This window comes from Mustela nivalis (genome assembly GCF_964662115.1).
Source record: "Mustela nivalis genome assembly, chromosome: 15".
Classification (NCBI taxonomy): Eukaryota; Metazoa; Chordata; class Mammalia; order Carnivora; family Mustelidae; genus Mustela; species Mustela nivalis.
Window position 1 is genome coordinate 88,543,131 of NC_139034.1, and position 19,098 is coordinate 88,562,228.

General features: G+C 59.0%; 2 protein-coding genes across 4 annotated transcripts in view; both read left to right on the forward strand.

Moving 5' to 3' along the window:
* Window positions 1–19,098, forward strand: part of ATP11A (ATPase phospholipid transporting 11A) — a 217,341-nt gene that overhangs the window by 123,128 nt on the left and 75,115 nt on the right. The window lies entirely within an intron of this gene.
* The window catches only part of MCF2L (MCF.2 cell line derived transforming sequence like), a 126,920-nt gene that overhangs the window by 11,736 nt on the left and 96,086 nt on the right, over window positions 1–19,098 (forward strand). The gene's annotated exons all lie outside the window — the stretch shown is intronic.

A 19,098-nucleotide genomic window follows, 5' to 3' on the forward strand; every position in this document is an offset into this window, starting at 1 on the left:
GGGGAGCCCTGCACGGGGCTCGATCCCGGGACCCTGAGATCGTGACCTGAGCTAAAGGCAGAGGCTTCACCGACGGAGCCCCCCAGGCGCCCCACGATATCCCTCTTGTAATAGGATGTGGGGCTTATCTAATTACCATTTTTTCTTCTCCGCGGCTTGATGCTTGAATTAATATGTTCTGGAAATCTTTGCCATCACCTCCACCAAGGTCAAGCTCACACAACCTCTCCTGTTCCCCATCTCCCGCCTTTTATGGAAGGAGCCAGGCATGCGCGTCTCATCGGCCCAGAGAACTTGCCACTTTCCTGCTGATGAGGGAACGGTTTGAGTGCCAACCTCTCAAGGCAGAATGTGTCTCGCAGTCTCCGCGGTCACAGATTAGGGAGACATGCTGCATCGAGAATGCATCCAGAACGCATGTTAGGGATGAGAAAAATCCTTAAGACAGCACCCCGCTCTGTCCTAAACCTTCAGTCCATGGCGGGAAGCCGGCAGCTCTCCGGAGGCCGAGGAAGAGGCTTCTCTGGGGTGACAGGGGCGTGATTTGAACATCACTTTCAGAACCAGCTCCGTGGAAGTTTAGGGTTTGGGATTCTGGGACATCGAAGAGAGAACAAGACACAATGTCTGTCCGCCGTAAAGGGGCTCCCAGCCTCGGCAGGCTGAGGGCGCACGAGACCCTCGTCCTTGCTGGGCTGCATGTGGAGAGCACATCCACTGTCCGTGAGATGCCTCGGAGAGGCTCGGAGGGCCGAGCCCCGGAAAAGGCCAGTCTGACAAACTCACGTCTGGGGCACTTGCGTCTGGGGAGCCTCTCCTGTCAGCTGAGTAGGGAGACCCAATGAGGAGAGACGGTGGCACCTGTCACTCACCAGCTGTGTTTCTTCTGGTCTGTTCTCTTGAGAGACGCTCCAAACACGCTGTGACGACAGGTGGTGTGTTCTGGATGGTAACACGGTGCTGTAATTCACTTAGCAGAAGTGGCCTCGAGAGTGAGAGGCCGACCTGAAGCACTGGCCAAGATCCTCCTGGGGGCACCGGCCTCTTGCGGGGACCCGTCCTCCCGAGGAAGGAGCTGAGCCCCTCCAGTCACCCGAGTTCAGTCCTGGCACCACTGCCCAACCCCGGGGCTCCGGTCAGGCACCCCTCCCCCTGGGGCTCTTCCCAGGTGCACCCCCTCCCTAGCCGAGCCTCCTGCCCCGTGCTCCCCGACCCGGCATGCACCCCTGCCCTCGGACGCGTGCTGCGTGGAAGGGCATCAGGCCTGTGGCTTCCGCTGCTGGGACTCAGCGCGGCCCGGGCCACGTTCCCATCTTCTCTCCGTGTGTGCAGACGGTTCGGTGAATTCAGACTCCCTTGAAAGGTCCAGAATTGCACAGTTTGCATCTGTGGTGTTTCCCCAGCTGTGTGCTCTAGAAGACGAGTTGGCCATCTTCATACGGAAACGCCATTTTCACACCAGAAAGGTTAGCCATTGCCATTTTGTGTTTGAAACAACACTTGGGGGGCCGCGGCTGGCTCGTCCACTCCTGCTCGTGGCGTTGGGAGTCTGAACTCCTGTCGGGTGTGGAGTTTTCTTACAGATACAATCCTGAAAACGTGCTCTGAAACACACAGACGGCGCGCACTGTGCAGTCGGGCTGCTGTCGCTCCTGCCCGTGTGCTGGTTTTCGGCAGCGCGACAGCTTCTTCTGTGACCCTCTAGTCCCTGTGTCCCTCCGGTTCACCGGCCTGTCTGTGACCCTGGAAGCGACGTCTGCTTGCACTAAGTGGACTGCGAGGTGCATTTGAGGGCATGAATGTGTGTCACATGCCCCGCAGGAAGGCTTCTGCATCGAGCGGCTGCTCCGGGCACACGAGTGGACGAGGGTCCGCACACCCCTTCTCCTCACAGTTCCCGGCCCAGCAGGTGGCGGTGGGAGGTTGGCACCTGTGCACACAGACCATCGAGGTGCTAAGCAGCCTTCGCTGGGCCGACCCTCAGAAAGCCGGCGTCAGGAAGCCGCTCGCCCATGCCCCGATGCAGGTGCACCCCAAAGGCTCTCCTACCTCCGGTCTCTGGGCCTCTCTCTGCTTTCCCCTGAGGTCCGTCTGTCTGGGAGGGGCACAGTCTTTCCACGTCACTTTCTTTGCTGCAGACTGAGTTCCGTTAGTTAATTCTGCTCCTCCTGTCAGTGGCGGGGGGACTGCTGTGAGCAGAGGCTCTGTTCTGGGTCCTTACACCGCGGCCACCGCAGGGCTGTGTGTTCAGGGGCCAACTGAGTCCCGCAGGCGGTGCGGTTGGGGGTCCGAGTCTGTCGGAGCAATGCCCCCGCAGGCCAGGAAACAGAACAGAGCAAGGCCTGGGAGCCGGCCAAGCCACTGCCGCCCCCTCTGCGGGGTGTTAGAGCAAAATCCCTCCGAGAGAACAGTTGACTTTAAACTCGGTTCCCTGATGAAGCCCATGAGGTCCGCTCAGACCATCAGCACCGGCTCAGCACCCGTGATGGGGGGTGGCGTGGTGAGGACGCCGGCGTCACGCGTGGGCGTGGGAGCCGAGAGCCTGGCACCGTCCTGTGCCCGATCCTCTGACTGGCAGCCGTCGCCTGGCGTCCGCGGCTGTGGGCCCGTCCTCTGCTCGAGTGAGCCCCGTTTCCTGGCTCCATCCTCCCCGTCAGGGCCAAGCAGCAGGCTCGGCGGTGGGTGTGGTTAGGAGGGAGGCAGTGGGCGAGTCTTACACAACTAGGCAGGCGCTCACCGCTCACCGCAGGACCCTGCGGACGTGCGCCTGGCTGTTTCCCCACAGAGCCGAAGTTCACATCCACACAAACCCCTGCGCCTGCCCGTTTCCCGCAGCAGGATGTGGAGTCGCCCCGAAACCTGCGGGCCGGGCCGGCTGTGCCTTGGAGGGCGCTGAAGCCTCTGTGTGTGGCGCAATGGCAGGCCCGTGACTGAGCGGGGAGCTCGTGCACACTGGAGAGGCCCGGGGTCCCGGGAAGGAGTGCAGGCAAGGCAGGAGGGGCGGACCTCCGCGTAGGCTCCGAGCTCGCTCCGTGATCAACCGGACAGCACTTGCTTGTGCGCCGTCCGGTGTTTAAAGGCCTCTTCGCCGTGCGGTTTTGGCGGTAGCGTGAGTAGGATGTCCGGCTCGGACCTGCAGACGCATGGCCCTCCGGGTATGTGGACGTCCGTCGTGGAGGCTGGCGTGTGACCCGGGGACGAGGCCCGGCGCGGCAGGGCTGGTGCTGAGCCTGCGGACGGCGCTTGTGAGCCGGCTCTTGGGTCCTGCGTCAAGCACAACCGGTGAGTTTCTGGGCTCAGCTGCAGCTCACCCGATTGTTACCATTCCTGACACGGCCTGCGCCCCGTGGGGACGGCTCGAGGGTCCCTCCTTCCCCGCAGCCTGGTGGGCAAGGCCGCCCCTGCCCCTCCCCGGCTCATCGGCAGGTGGTGCCGGCGCACGCCTTCCACGTGGGGATCTTGTGTGGCGTCGGAGCAGTGAAGGCGTTCAGAGGGCACATGTGCAGGAGACGGGGTCGGTCTGGGCAGGCGCCAGGGACTGTGGGGGTGCAGCCCGGCGAGGGGTGCAGGCTCGCTGGGGAGCCCAGGGCTCGCGGCTTCAGCTAAGGGATTCCCGCAGGTGAGACCCGCCTGCTGGCCCCCCGTCCCGTAGCGGGGGCACCTCGGGGAGCACAGCCTCGTCCCGTGCAGCTGGGCCGGCTTCTGGACACAGAGAGAAAGCAGAGGAAGGGTCTGTGTGACAGCTCAGCATCGCCCAGAAGAGGCCGTGTGTGTGTGTGTGTGTGTCCGTGTCTGTGTGACAGCTCAGCGTCGCCCAGAAGAGGCCGTGTGTGTGTGTGTGTCCGTGTCTGTGTGACAGCTCAGCGTCGCCCAGAAGAGGCCGTGTGTGTGTGTGTGTGTGTCCGTGTCTGTGTGACAGCTCAGCGTCGCCCAGAAGAGGCCGTGTGTGTGTGTGTGTCCGTGTCTGTGTGACAGCTCAGCGTTGCCCAGAAGAGGCCGTGTGTGTGTCCGTGTCTGTGTGACAGCTCAGCGTCGCCCAGAAGAGGCCGTGTGTGTGTGTGTGTCCGTGTCTGTGTGAGTGTGCGTGTGACTTTGCGTGACTGGGAGTGTGTGCGTGTCCATGAGTGGGGAGACTACCTCGTCTGTCCTTCACTTTTTACTAACAGCTTCATTTCAGCATAATTCACAAACCATAGACTTTCACCCCCTTTATATTTTTAAATTTAATTTAATTTGGGGGCGCCTGGGTGGCTCAGTCATTAAGCATCTGCTTTTGGTTCAGGTCATGGTCTCGGGTCCTGGGATCGAGGCCCACATGGGGCTCCCTGCTCAGCGGGGAGCCTGCTTCTCCCTCTCCTGTTCCCCCTGCTTGTGTGCCCTCTCTCGCTGTGTCTCTCTGGGATAAATAAATGAAATCTTCTTAAAAATTTTTTAAAAACTGTATTTTATTTAATTTAAATTCAATTAATTAACATACAGTGTATTACTAGTTTCCAAGGTAGAGGTCAGTGACCCATCAGTCTTACATAACACCCAGCGCTCACTGTATCCCGCGCCCCCCTCACTGCCCAGCCCGAGCTACCCCCCCTCCCCCTCCCCTCCCGCGGCCCTAAGCTTGTTCCCTAGAGTGAAGAGTCTCTTATGGTCTGTCTCCCTCTCTGGTTTCGTCTTGTTTTGTGTTTTCTTCTCTTCCCTGTGATCCTCTGTCTTGTTTCTCTACTTCCTCATATCAGGGAGATCATCTGAGAACTGTCTTTCTCTGATGGACTTATTTCGCTCAGCATGATACGCTCTAGTTCCATCCACATCATTGCAAATGGCAAGATTTCTTTTGATGGCTGCATAGTATTCCATTGTGTATATATACCACGTCTTCTTTATCCATTCATCTGTGGGTGGACATAGGTTCTCTCCATAGTTTGGCTATTGTGGACATTGCTGCTGTGAACATTCGGGTGCACGTGCCCCTTCGGATCACTACGTTTGTATCTTTGGGATAAATGCCCAGTAGTGCGATTGCTGGGTCGTAGGTTACTCTCACCCCTTTAAAATATCCGGCGCGTGGTTGTCAGGCTGTTGGCAGAGTTGGCTGTGGTTCCGTGAACGTGAGGACACCCCGTAACCCAGAAGACGCCGCCGCAGGAGCAGCTCTCCCCTGTCCCTGCCCCACACCGCAGCTCTGCACTTGGTCGTGTGCGTTTACCGTCTCTGGGCGTGTGTGGAAACACTCCCACGCAGGGTGTGAAGCCTGTGTGTCTGGCTTCTCCCAGGAGCGTGGTATCTTCATAGATGGTCCTGGTGTAACCTGTGTCCGGGGCCCCGTCCCTTCCCGGGGCCGAACCCCATCCTGCCGCGTGGACCGATGGTGTCTCACCTGATAGTCGGCTTTGGGTGCTGGGTTGTTCCCACGTGGGGCCATTGGGAGTCCCGCCGCCACGAACGCTCACACAGGAGTTTCCGTGCGGACGTGTCCTCACTGCTCGTGGGTGTGCGCCCGGGCAGGAGGCGCTGGGGGACTGGGGACTCTGGCTTCACGGTCGGGAGCCTGCCACACTGTCGTCCGCACGGCGCAACACCTTCCCTTCCCAGTGTCTCCACATCCCGCCCAGCACCTGCTTCTGTCCGTCTGTCATCTTTTCCTTTTCTTCACTGTCCTGGTGGGTGTGACGTGGTGTCCGGCTGTGATTTGGGTTTGCGGCTCCTGGACAGCAGAGGACGCCGAGAAGCTCCGTGTGTGTGTCCGCCATCTCACACTTCTTCACAGGAACGCCCGCTCAGCCCTCCTGCCCGGCTGCAGTCAGAGCGTTTGTCTTTCCAGCGTGAGCTGCAGGAGGGCCCCACATGTCGTGGGTCCAGGTCCCTGGCCCCCCTCTGTGCCCCTCGGCTTCCAGCCCCGGGGCCCGTCCCTCAGCCCGATGGGCCCTGGGTGGACGGTGGGTTTCTGTGGGGACGGTCTGTGCCAGAGGGGTGTTGGCTGCGTCCCTGGTTCTGCCCAGCAGACGCTGGGGGCACCCCTGCTTGTGACAGCCCAGACTGTCCCCTAGGGGTCAGAGTCGGCCTGGGTGAGAGGCTGTGGCTGTCGTCCCCCTCCGCTGGGCACGCGTTCCTCACACACGGGTCCCCGCACACGGAGCAGGTGCCGGCCCGGGTCTGCGTAAACCTACGCTCAGGTGTGCAGAACCCCATGCAGGCTTGCTCGGGAGACCTATCCGCGGAGAACGTGAGGGGTGGACAGTGCTTTGGTGGGGCGAGCGTGAGCGCCGGAGGGCGGGTCTTCTGCTTCTCGAGGCTGCAGTCCACAGCAGAGCCGCAGGGAGCGGGAGGCACGCCGGTCAGGCATGGAGGGGCAGGAGGACGCACGCGGCAGCCATCAGGGGGGGTCGGGGAAGGGGACTGGGGAGCGAACGGGTTGGGGCAGAGCGTCCTCACCAGCCCCGTGTGCCAGACAGGCTCCGGGAAGGGCCTAGCTGTGAGAGCCCGAGTGCACCTTCTCCAAGTTTCCACAGGCCTGTGAGGGGCGTCCTGGTGGGATGCCACAGGGGGGCGGGTGAGGGGACCGAGAGGGGCCAGCCTTCCCCAGCAGGGCCTGGGAGACGCTTGGGCCCTGCCAGCTACTGAGCACCAGCTCTGGGCACAGAGCCCTCGGGAGTGGCACGGACACCCTTCCCCTCCCCCAGACACTGCGTGGAGAGGACGGGGAGCTGGGGACTCATCCGAGAGGACGGGGCTATCCGTGAACAGGGCGGGGCTATCCGCGAACAGGGCGACCTCGCAGGCTCAAGCTGCGTCGGCCTGGGCAGGTCTGGTTCTTTCCCCGGCTCTGGCGCAGGAGGTGGGCCCGAGAGCGGACGCAGGGAGGAGCCCGCGGTCCTCACTCCTTCGGGGCACGTTCCATCTGCTTCAGGGCCCACGTCGGCCTCAGGTGTTGGCACAGTGCGGCCAGCGAGCACCTCCCACGCCTGCTCGAGGCCCCACACGGTTCGGGTGCGAACAGATCAGAGCAGGAAGACCACGGCGGGACGGAGGAGCCTCGTTTCACACCGACCCGCTCCCTTCCACGGAGACGTGCCCCTCTGAGTGGTGGGGCGCCGCCTATTTCCCATGCTGCCTGGGCCCGGCGTTCTGCCCTGGCCACGGCCCCTGCTGCCTCCGAAGGCTCTGGGGAGCCCTCCCAACACCTCAGTGCCTCCGTGTGCCCCCAGGGAACGGTGTGGGAGCCCGAGGCCCATCTGCTTCACGCCGGACCCAGGGCACAGGCCCGAATCGCCTCCCTCTCCCCTCAGCGCCACCGAGACCTCAGTGTTGGGTGCAGCCCCGGCCTGCCAGGCCCGTGAGGACCTGATCTGGTCTGGCCCCTGAGGACGCAGCTGCCTGTGGGCTGGTCTGCACAGACGACCCCGGGGTCTGTGTGAGGCATCCCTGTGGGTAGCCGGAAATCACTTTGCATGAGAAGCGGCCTCCGGGAAGTTGGGTGTGATGGCCCGTGCTGGTTGTGGTGGTGCTGAGGCCCGGTGGGGGAGTGGGAGTGAGGCCGAGGAGGGGTGAGCGCCGACGGCACCGCGCTGGGGACCAGGGGGCTGAGCTGAGGGCTGTGTGCAAAGGTGTGTGCTGTGCAGAAAAGCAGGACTTGGGGCACCAGCTGGTGTAAGCAGCGTGGAAGCCAAGCTGTTCTCAAGACCAGGAGCAAAGCCCACAGGAGACCACCCCACTCAGGAGCCCCCTCCCGGCAGACCCCTGCGTGGCGGCTGCCCAGGAAGCTACGGGGCCGGGAAATTCGTGGGGGCAGGTGGAGCGCGTTCTGTCTCTGGGCCCTGCAGCCCGGCCAGTGGGTACCTTCACTCCCGGGGGACGTGGCCAGTGACATTGTTTGTGAGCGTCACTAGACATCCGAGACACCCGTCCTTTCGACTAGCCTGGCTAGAGCTCGTCCGTTTTGTGGGTCTTCCCTCCCTGCCTGTTTTCTAGTTCTCCGGCTTCTGCTTCTACAGTTTCCTTCTGTCTGTTTACTTTAGTTTTAAGTTGCTCTTCTGCTTCTAGTCTTTGAAGGCGGAAGCTTATGTCACTGCACTAGGTCACTGTTCTCCTTTTAGAGGCAGAGAGAGTGCAGGCGTGTTCGTGCCTGAGTGGGGAGGGGCGGAGGGAGAGGGAAATACTGTCTGGCAGGCTCCTCACTGAGCCCAGAGCCCCATGCAGGACCCGATCCCACGACCCCGAGACCATGACCAGGGCCTAAATCACGAGTCAGACACTCAACTGACGGAGCCGTCCGGGCGCCCCAGGCAGGGAGTTCTTGAAGTGGGAAATAAGAAAACTGAAATTAAAACCACCAACCAATGGACTCCACAGCCCGAGAACCAGCAAACGTGAGGATAAAACAGAGCTCGCCCAATCTGGACGACGGAGGACAACAGACTCAAAAAACAAATGACCAGAGCCTCGGGACAAGTGGGGTTGTAAGCAAAGATCTGACATTCACGCCCCTGGAGTCATGAGAGGGAGACAAGACTGAAAACTACCCCAATTTGGCCAAAGACACAAACACGAACGTCTGAGAAGTTGTCGAACCCCAGTGACAATGAATCCCCCAAATCACACCAAGACCTCTCATGGCTGAACTTCTGAAAACTGAAGGCAAACAAACACTTCTTGAAAAGCACAACTAGCATGTCTCGCTCCGTAGGAAGTAGACGATGTGATAGCCTAATGGCGAGTAAGAACAGAGTTCGTGGTCTCAAAACTCCCACAAAGAAGTCTTCAGACCTGAGCGGTTTCACTCAAGGATTCTGACACGCATCAAAGAAGTGCACAGAGCATTTCCCAGTTTCTTATGAGGCTAATGTCCTACGGATGCCAAAGACGGAAGAGAAACCAATACTGCTCATGAATACGGACATGGAAGTTCGTAACAAAATATTAGCAAGTAGAAGTCAGCTCATGGTGACCAAGGAGGGTCTCTGGTAGGAAAGCAGGGCTCGTTCAGTATTTCAAGATTTATTGTGGAACCCACCACATCAATGGACGAAGGAAGAAAAATCACACCATCCTTTCAATCGGTATAGAAAGCGTATTTGACAACATTCAGCACTTGTTCAGAAGAGTAGGAATACGGGGGGACTTGCTTACCTGTAAACGGTGCCGACAGAGAACCCCTACGGCCAGCAGAGCGGGACAGAGCCAGGTGAGCACTGTCTCTGCTTGTCCTCAGCTGCCTCGGGCAGGAGAAGCACCTACAGGTCGTGGAGATCGGCAAGGAGGACTCCGTCGTCTGTTCACAGATGACACGATTACCTAATCATAAAATCCGGGGCTCTACAGAGATGCGCTGGAGCGGTACGAGAGCGTGGACCGAGGCTGCAGGACGGAAGACAGGCGCTCAGGAGTCGGTTGTGCGTCTGTGCGTAGCAACGGGCACACGGACACCAAAAGTAAAAATACAATATTGTTTAGAATTACTCCAGAAAATGAAAGACTGAAGCACAGCCAGTATCAGCGGTGCACGGGTGCAGGCCGCTCCCGCAGGTGCTCATGACCATGGTGGAGGAGACTGTCATGTTCTTGGGTCTAAGACGGGGCGAAGCACGTCTGCTCTCGCTGCTCCGATTCACTGCATTCCCGGTAAAATCCCAGAAACGCTTCTATGGACATAGACAAGGTGATCCTAAAATTTGTATGGAAAGTCAGAGGAACTAAAAGTCTTACAACATGGGGCACCTGAGTGGCTCAGTCACTGAGCGTCTGCCTCCAGCTCAGGTCAGGATCCCGGGGTCCTGGGATCGAGCCCCACATTGGGCTCCCTGCTCGGCGGGGAGCCTGTTTCTCCCTCCCCTGCTCCTCCTGCCGTGTTCTTTCTCTCCCTGGGTCTCTATCAAATAAATAGAATCTTTAAAAAAATAAAATAAAATTCTGACAACAGTCTTGAGAAGGAAGACAGAAGGAGGAGCAGTGCACTTGCTAAAAAGACGTTTGCTACGTGTGCTGGGGCTGCGGGGCGCTTCCTGGCCGAAGGGCTGACCCTAGAGCACAGCAGGAAAGTCAGAAGCAGACCAGCACCAGAGGGACCCACTGGTGTCCGGCAAAGGGGGGAAATCAGCCTGTGCAGGGAAGATCTTTTCCACAGACTGAGCCGGAGCAATTGGAGATCCAGAGGCAAAAACCAAGACCCCCGACTTTCATCCGTTACATAAAGATTGACTCAAAACAGATCACAGATTTAAACAAAGTCCAACTGTTACCCTTTTGAAAAAAAATACAGTAGACAATATTTGTGAGTTAGGAATACACAGAGTTCTTAGACCCAATGCCAAAAACATGACCCACCCAAGGAGAAATTGGTAAATTAGACTTGGTCAAAATTAGAAACTTATGCTCTGCAAAGGGCGCTGCTCAGAGGCTGGGCAGATGGGCCTCAGCCTGTGGGACGCGATCTTCAGGGTACCCATCCCATGAAGGACTGGGAGTCCAGCTCACCCGCCAACAGGCAGTCCAGCCGGCAAAAGGCGTCGGACCTGAGCAGGTGCTGGGGGCAGATCCGGACGTCAGCAAGCCCCGGGGAAGAGGGTTAAGGCCGTTAGCCTTTCAGACGCGCAGACAGAACTGCAGGAGACACCACTGTGCACCTTCCAGAACGGCGCCCCATGCAGGGGCGACACTGAGAGGCAGGGGCGCAGCCAGAGCAGACACTCAGCAGAGCGCTTGCCCGCATCTGTTAAAACAGCCGCCATCCTGCAGCGCAGCAACGGAACTCCTGAGCATTTAGCCCAAGAAATGAAACTTTTAGGCAGATTCATGCCTGTGAATGTTTATGTTGGTTTTGTTTGTAGTAGCCCAAACCTGGGAAGACCCTGAATGTCCTTCAGCAGGTGAAGGGCTGAAACCCCCACGGTCTGTCTTCACCAGGACACGTCATCAGCCTGATCATCCCTTGGGGAGTGGGCTACGGGAGGGGAGCCGGACCCCACGTCCCGCACCGGCTCGCCGCGGAGATGCTCCGGTCCGTTTCTAGTGCGTATGAAAGTCGTGTTTGCACCACACTGCGGTCTATCGGGCGTCCAACAGCATTATCTCTAAAAAATGTACGTACCTTAAGTTAAAAATATTTTACTGCTAAAAGGCGCTAACCATCATCTGGGCTTTTGAGCAATTGTAATCCCTGATCACAGATCACGGTAACAAATACTATGAAAAGTTTGAATGGTTTCGAGAATCCCCAGGACACGACAGGGACGTGAAGGGAGCACGTCCCGTTGGAAAAGTGGGGCTGGTCGGCGCTCCATGCGGAGTCTCCGCAAACCCTCCGTTTCTGAAGAGGCAGCATCTGAAGCGAGGTGTGTCTGTCGGCGTGGCTCCATTTCTAGAACATTCATGAAACGACAGAATTATGGAAGCAGAGAACAGATGAGTGGTGGCCAGGGTCTTGGCGGGGAAGGAGCGGGAAGGGGGCGGCCGTGACCTTGTAGGGACTCAGGCGCACGTGGGATGGGAGGTTCCGGCGAGTCTGTCTGTGTCGGCATCGGGGCTGTGGCACCTCCGGGATTTGTATCCACCGTGGGGGAGGAGCACACGGGATGGGTCTGGATTATTCCCCATAACTGCGTGTGAGTCTACAGTTGTCCAAAGCGATCACGACCCACAGCCCTATTCCCACACATCAGCAGCCCAGACACAGGGCTGCATCGGGAGGGTCTCGCCATGGTGTAGGCTCATTTCCGAAGTGGAAAGAGCAGAGAATCGCTAGCTCTAAACTTGACCGCCTAAAAATTAATATTTGCTACAGAGTTTGGGTCCAGATCCGAGAGCTTGAGTAGATGTCAAGGTAGTTAACTCAATTTTGGCGACCTTGGTGTTGAACCTTGGAAAGTAGTGAGTCAAGGCTTGAGTGAGTGGCATTTCTAAAATTGAATCACGTGTGTTTAAAGATTCGGCGCTACGGGAAGGAAGGCAGAAGACAACAGACCCGCCACAGTGACGGCTGGGCCGCCATGCGTTTCATGTCCTTGTCCGTTTGGAACCTCAGCCAGAGCCACAGTGTGGAGTGAGCTGGGACCCACGGCACGTCCCCTGCGCCGGGGGCGGGCATGCGGCTGGCGCGGTGGACACTCGACGCGCAGCCCACCCCAGTTGCTTTCTGGGGATGTCCGCGATGATGCAGGCGCGTGTCCAGGGCATTCCCTGCTGACCACGTCCCTTAAAGGGAGGAAGGAGGGGGTCCCCAGCCCGCCAGCTCCTGGTTCTCGGGGGCTCCAGACCTGCAGAACCTAAACTACCTCGCTGACCTTTTTTGGCATTTTGTCGACGGGGGACACATTTGAGGGAAAGGATCTGAAAAATGTAAGATTAACTCAAACGTAAAGTTGTTACTAATAATTTTCTAAACAAAGTAATAAACCGACTTCCTAATTACAAATCGGTGTGTTCCAGTGTTTACTGTTTTGGACAGAAGTCACCCGGGGCAGGGACATGAGCCGTAATCTGCGTCAGTGCTGGGACGACACCCGGCTGTGCGTCCCTGGGGGCCACGTTATCATTCCCATCACGGCTCTATTGTTACTGGTTTCCTCTCCAGGAATGTCCGCCCCGCCGGCCAGAGAGCGCACGGGGTGCTCGGCGTGAGAGCAGCGCGGGTGATGACTTCTGCACGCCTGCTCGGGGTTAGGTTCTGTTTTAACCGACGGTCCGGGCCGGCTGCGTGGAGCACCCCTCCCCCCTGGGGCGCAGGGACGTCCGTCTGCTGCCGGCCCTGCTTGCCGTCGGCCCTTACTGATGCGCTTCCGTGAACCCTGGAAGCCACACTTCCCAGCTCCGATCCCCTATAGAAACGTGGTGGGGGTTGGGCGTCGGATATCGGAAGCTACAGAACTTTCAGCCTTCGGTGTCTGCGTCCCTCAGAGAAGGTGGCCACTAACAGACACGCATGCAGCCATCAACCCCACGGGGGCAGGGCTTCACCTCGGCAGAGCCATAAATAAAGCTTGAAATCAGATCGCACCTGCCGTGGCCCCTGGAGGGAGACTGGTGCCGTCTGGGCGCACGCCCGGCCGAGCCCAGCCGCCGAGTACAGACGTGATCCCTGGCCCAGGTGTCAGGCCCACACGTGGGACCCAGGGTCCGGCAGAGCAGGGAGAGCAGGCCGGAAACACGCATCAGCCGTGGGACAGCAGTTTTGGGTGACTTTTCCTGACGTGCTCTGGCTCCAAACGGTGCCCTGTTTGGCCATGTCCGTGCCGTCACCTGGTGATTCTAAGGGTAAGTGAGGCCCCCACTGAAGTCAGCTTTTTTGCATTCGTCCCATCACCTGTGAGCCCTGCAGAGCCCACGGCAGGGGCCATGTCCCACCTTCCACACCTGCTTCCCAGGCCTCAGCCCCCGGCCACGGAAGGCAGTGCCCCAGCTCACCCAGCCCTCGTGGCCAGATCCTGTCCCTGCCGGCTCCTTTAGAGCCGGGTGCGGGGCCCTTGTCCCTTGCTGTTCCTGGGGCCCCCAGCTGACACCTCCCAGAGAGGGAAGGGGGTCCTCAAAGAGCAGCCTTTTCTCCAACCCTGGAGACGGCCCAGCACCCCGCCAGCACCCCGTCATGCTGGGGGTCAAGCTCTCCCTGCCTCCCTGAGACGTCCAACCCCAGAACAGGGGGAAATCCTGCCGTTTGTGGCCACGGAGGAGACCCTGAAGGGCCTCGGGCGGAGAGCAGCAAGCCGACAGGCACAGAGCCATGGCCTGGCACTCCCGGTGGAGACACAGCCAACGTGATCATCAGGAAACGGGTCCATCAGGAAAGCAGGTGGTAGGAGTGGAGGGCACAGCCGGTGAGCCCGAGGAGAGTTCTAGAGGCCGGCTGGACAGCCCCATCTTCAGTGACAGCCTCCAAGCCTGTGAGGTGGCTGGTCCCGGGCAGTGTTCCTACTGCACAAAGGGGACAGGATGCTCCCTGGAAGCCACGATGCGTCCGTGACCCCGTGACCCCGTGACCGCCACCGAGGGGCGGCGCACCAAGAGGGACGTATTCAAACGTGCAGTTCTTTGTGTTGTGATTATACCTCAATAAAGCTGATTAAAACATTCAAACGAAAGAAGAAAAGGTGTTAGTGAGGAAGACACAGAGAGGAAAACGTCCCGGCTCACGGACTGCAAGAATAAAAATCATGAATGTGTTTCCACCGCCCAGAGCAGTCTACACGTTCGACGCCATCCTTATTAAATACCATCCACATTTTTCACAGAGCTGGTACAAATAATCCTAAAATTCATATGGAACAAGAAAAGACCCCAAATAGCCAGAGGAATGCTGAAAAAGAAAGCCAAAGTTGGCAGCATCACAATTCCAGACTTCAAGACAGCATGGTACCGGCACAAAAACAGGCACACAGATCAATGGAACACAACAGGAGCCCAGAAATGGACCCTCAACTCTATGGTCAACTAATCTTCGACAAAGCAGGAAAGAATGTCCAATGGAAAAAAGACAGACTCTTCAATAAATGGTGCTGGGGAAATTGGACAGCCACGTGCAGAAAAATGAAATTGGACCATTTCCTTACACCACACACAAAGATAGACTGAAAATGGATGAAGGACCCCAACATGAGACAGGAATCATCCTTGAGGAGAACACGGGCAGCAACCTCTTCGACCTCAGCCGCAGCCACTTCTTCCTAGACACATTGCCAAAGGCAAGGGAAGTAAGGGCAAAAATGAACTATTGGGACTTCATCAAGATCAAAAGCTTCTGCACAGCAAAGGAAACAGTCAACAAAATCAACAGACAACCAACCGAATGGGAGAAGATATTTGCAAACGACATATCGGATAAAGGGCTAGTGTCCAAAATCTGTAAAGAACTTATCAAACTCAACACCCAAAGAACAAATAATCCAATCAAGAAATGGGCAGAGTTCATGAACAGACATTTCTGCAGAGAAGACATCTAGATGGCCAACAGACACATGAAAAAGTGCTCCATATCACTCGGCATCAGGGAAATACAAATCAAAACCATAGTGAGATACCACCTCACACCAGTCAGAATGGCTAAAATTAACAAGTCAGGAAATGACAGATGCTGGTGAGGATGCGGAGAAAGGGGAACCCTCCTACACTGTTGGTGGGAATGCAAGCTGGTGCAGCCATGGAGGTCCCTCAAAAAACTGAAAATAGAGCTACCCTATGACCCAGCGATCGCACTACTGGGTATTTACCCTAAAGATAACAAATGCAGTGCTCCGAAGGGGCACATGCACCTGAATGTTCACAGCAGCAATGTCCACAACAGCCAAACTATGGAGAGAACCTAGATGTCCATCCACAGATCAATGGATCAAGAAGATGTGGTTCATATACACAATGGAATACTATACAGCCATCAAAAGAAATGAAATCTCGCTGTTTGCAACGACGTGGATGGAAGTAGAGGGTATCATGCTTAGTGCAATACATCCATCAGAGAAAGACAATGATCATATGATTTCAGTCATGTGTGGAGTTTACGAAACAAGACGGAGGATCATAGGGGAAGGGAGGAAAACATAAAACAAGACAAAACTAGAGAGGGAGACAGACCATAAGAGACTCTTAACTCTAGGGAACAAACTTAGGGCTGCTGGAGGGAACGGGCCGGGGACGGGGTAGCTGGGGATGGGCGTGAAGGAGGGTGCGGATGTGATGAGCAGCTGATGAGTGACTGACCTCTACCTCCGAACCTGAGGACAGAAATATGTTACTGAATTGAATTTAAACTTTTTCTTTTTTAAGAGAAAGAATGGTATTGATACCCACCTTTATTTCCTGCCCTATTTTTATGTTGCAGTCTTGAGGCAGAATTCCCTGTCCTCAGGAAACCTGTTTTTTGCTCTTGGGGCATTCGACTGATTAGACGTGGCCCACCACATCATGGAGGGTGCGTGATCTGCTTTCCTCTGAGCTGCCTGGTTGTAGGTGTTGGTCAGCCACACCCATAATGTCTGCACAGTGGCCCCCGTGAGTTTGGTCTGGAAGATGGGAGCAGAGTCTTGCGAGCTGACACAGGCACTGACTAACCTGATCGTTCCGTGGCTGGACCCTCTCCTTGCTCATCTTCCCTACCGGTGGCCCCCTTTCCTGCTCCTGCCAGCCACGCCCCCTACACCAGGGCACAGCCCGCCTGCCGCCTCCAGCGTTCTCACGCACTGCTCACAGCTCGCACAGCCGGAAGGCACACGTCTGCTCCCCGGGCTCACAGAGCCCCTGCAGGTCACGGCGACGAGCTTCTGGACTCTGCCACGTGCAGGTGTGGACAGGCCCTGAGCTGTAAGTGCGGCGCTGCTGGGAAGGCTAGCGCATGAGGGTGCAGTGGCCCCGGCCATCTGGTGGGGCAGGAAGGCCCCTCGTGGGAGGACGGGGACATGGCAGGAGTGGGGAGACCCCCTCGGCCCTGTGCAGTCGGTGACGAGCTTCTCTTGCGTGCCACGGGTCTCATCCCAGATAAAGGACCGCAGCATTCCTACCTGGAGGGATTAGGGCACAAGGGCACTGGGAGAAGTTTATGAAACGAAACATCGCTTCTGTTTCCTTCAGTTCTTCTGGAAGGAACCAGAGGGATGTGCTGGAAGCTGGTCACTCCTGTGTCCTGATGTCTGAGGTCAGAGCGTCCTTTGTTCCCAAAAGCAAGTGGCGGCAGCAGGAGTGCAGCTTCCCCGGCTGCACCTCCCTGAGGACAGCCCGGCCCCTGCTCCCCCTGAGGAGGCGGCCGTCCCGCCGGGCTTGGGAGGCTCGGGGAACAACAGAAGGAAATGACGCGAAGGAAGCCGGCCTTGTTTGCTCGGTCACAGCTGTTAGAGACGTCCCCGGCTGTGTCCGTGCGCTCAGCGCGTCCGGCCACTTTCTCACCGCCAGAGTGGAGGCGTCACGGCCCTGGCAGGCAGAGGCCCTCGGCAGGAGGGACGCCAGCGTCTAGAAAGCGCACAGCGGCCCGTGCCGGCTGAGTGCCTGACGCCCCTCGACGGGCTGTGAGATTCAGTCCGACCAACGAGGAAGGGACCGGCTCGCTCCCTCGGTTTTCCGAGCGATCACAGATGTCTCCGTGGTGGGGGAGCGGTTTACGTGGTAGCGTGTGTGTCTCAGGACAGCACCACGCTCGTGGGCACAGACGTGGGCTCTTCCTGCTGACCCCGCCGGGTTTGGGGGCCTCAGGGCCTCACCGGTGGGGTGGCTTCTCTCCCCAGGGGTGGGATGGCGGCCACGGCTCCTGGAGGACAGTGTGCGACGCGTCACCACCGTCCCGCTGCCGCCGTAACAAATGACCGCACGGGGTGGCTCGGACGCCCACACGGACCACCCTTGTGCCCTCCACTCCCGGAGCTCAGGGCCGAAGTGTGGGCAGGGCGGGCTCCGTCTGGAGGCTCCGGGAGAAGCCCCTGCCTCTGAGCCCGGCTGCTATGAGGCCCCTGGGCTACGCAGGCCCAGCCAGGAATCCCAGTGTTCCTGCCTTGAGATCCCCCGCTGGTCACATCTCCCAAGTCCCTGTGTCCCCGCGGGGTGACGCGTCCACAGGTCACTCTACTCTCTGCACTCTGAGTCACAGGCTTGCTGCCATGGCCAGGCTGTGGTAGCAGGTCCGGGGGGCCCCCCGAGGAGCCCCTGAGGCTTGGGTCACAGTAACAAAGCCCCGGCTCTTCTGCACACGGTCCTCTCTGCCTCCTTCTCCTTCCCCTCAGGGGGCCTGGATTTTCCCGGCATCCCCACCCGGGGTTCCTCCAGGAGCCGGAGCCACCCCTGCCCTCCTCGTGGACCCAGGGGACCGCAAGGGACACGCGGGACGGTGCTTCGGATGATCTAGTCTGCTAGATGTTGGTCAGAAAACAGGGCAGAACGTGGTAACTCAAAGGAAGGAGGAAACTTTGTGCGACCGTGTCGTTGTCGTGGGAAGAAGACACACATGGACAGCTGGGCTCTGAACGCCGTGTCCCCAGAGCCCACGTGCCGCACCCGAAGCCCCCGGGAGACGGCGTTTGGGGTCGGGTCTCAGGGAGGTGGGGCGGTCCTGGGGTGGAACCCTCAGAAAGGACATCTCAGAGCGCGCCCTCGCCTGCCTGTCCCCTGGGAGGACCCAGCGGGAAGGCCCCGAACAGGACCCTGCGGCTCGTCCCACAGCCTGACCGTGCGGGCGCCCTTACCCGGACGTCCAGCCTCTGGGACGGGAAGAATCTGTGTGGCTTGTGGCCCCCCGGCCCGCAGTGCTGAGGGGAATGAGCCGCAGGGAGCCTGTTTCCCTGGGGAATCCGCCGACCTGGGGGCTGGCGACGCCCCCCCATTGGCCCCAGATGCGCAGCTGGGGCGGCAGGGCGGGGCCCGAGTCTGGGGATACTCCGGACACAGGGACCCCAAGGAAGCCAGCGGCCCGGCCCCCCAGTAGTCTGGCCCACCCCTGCCCTCGGCCTGCACATCTGCAGTGGGACCTGTGACCCCTCCTGTCCTCGAGCCCCAGAGTGAGGGGTCAGGGGTCACTCCTCAGGAAGGCTCCACGGGGACCCCTCCCGCGTCCGCCCTCCCCAGCAGCACCACCGGGCCTCCACAAGCTTCCAGCTAGGGTCCTTCCGGAAGGTCACTGCTGGGTCACAGGACCTTGTCCCTGTCGGCTGGCGGCTGGTGGTCCACGGGGCCGTGGGTGACCGTCCCCCGTGCGTTACACAAAGCGTGCCCCAGCCTCGCTGCTGTGCGGCTGACGCAGACGCGCCGACTTCCATGTCTCCTCTCGCAGCTCACGATGGGTTCGCCCCATGACCCCACGGCCGCGTCCAGCCCTCGTCCGCCCGGACCTGGGCTCTTCGCCGGCCGGACGGTGGCGTTTCAGAGCCGGGCCTTCCTACAGGCCTCGCTCCCGAGCCCCCCACCCCGTCTCCTCTGTGGGACACCCTCCCTTCCGGCTCCGGCTCCCTGGCCCCCCGTGGACAGGGCCGAGGGCCTTGGTGACACGTCATCCCGATCCCCAGCTCGTCTGCCGTGTTTGGTCACTGACGCAGCTGCGGCGGCTTTTCCGCTGGGCTGGGGCCTGCCCGGACACTCGCAGCCTCCATCCCTCCCCCCTGCCCCACCGCAGGCCCCTCCTCCTCCCTCCCTGCCCGCCCTCCGGGA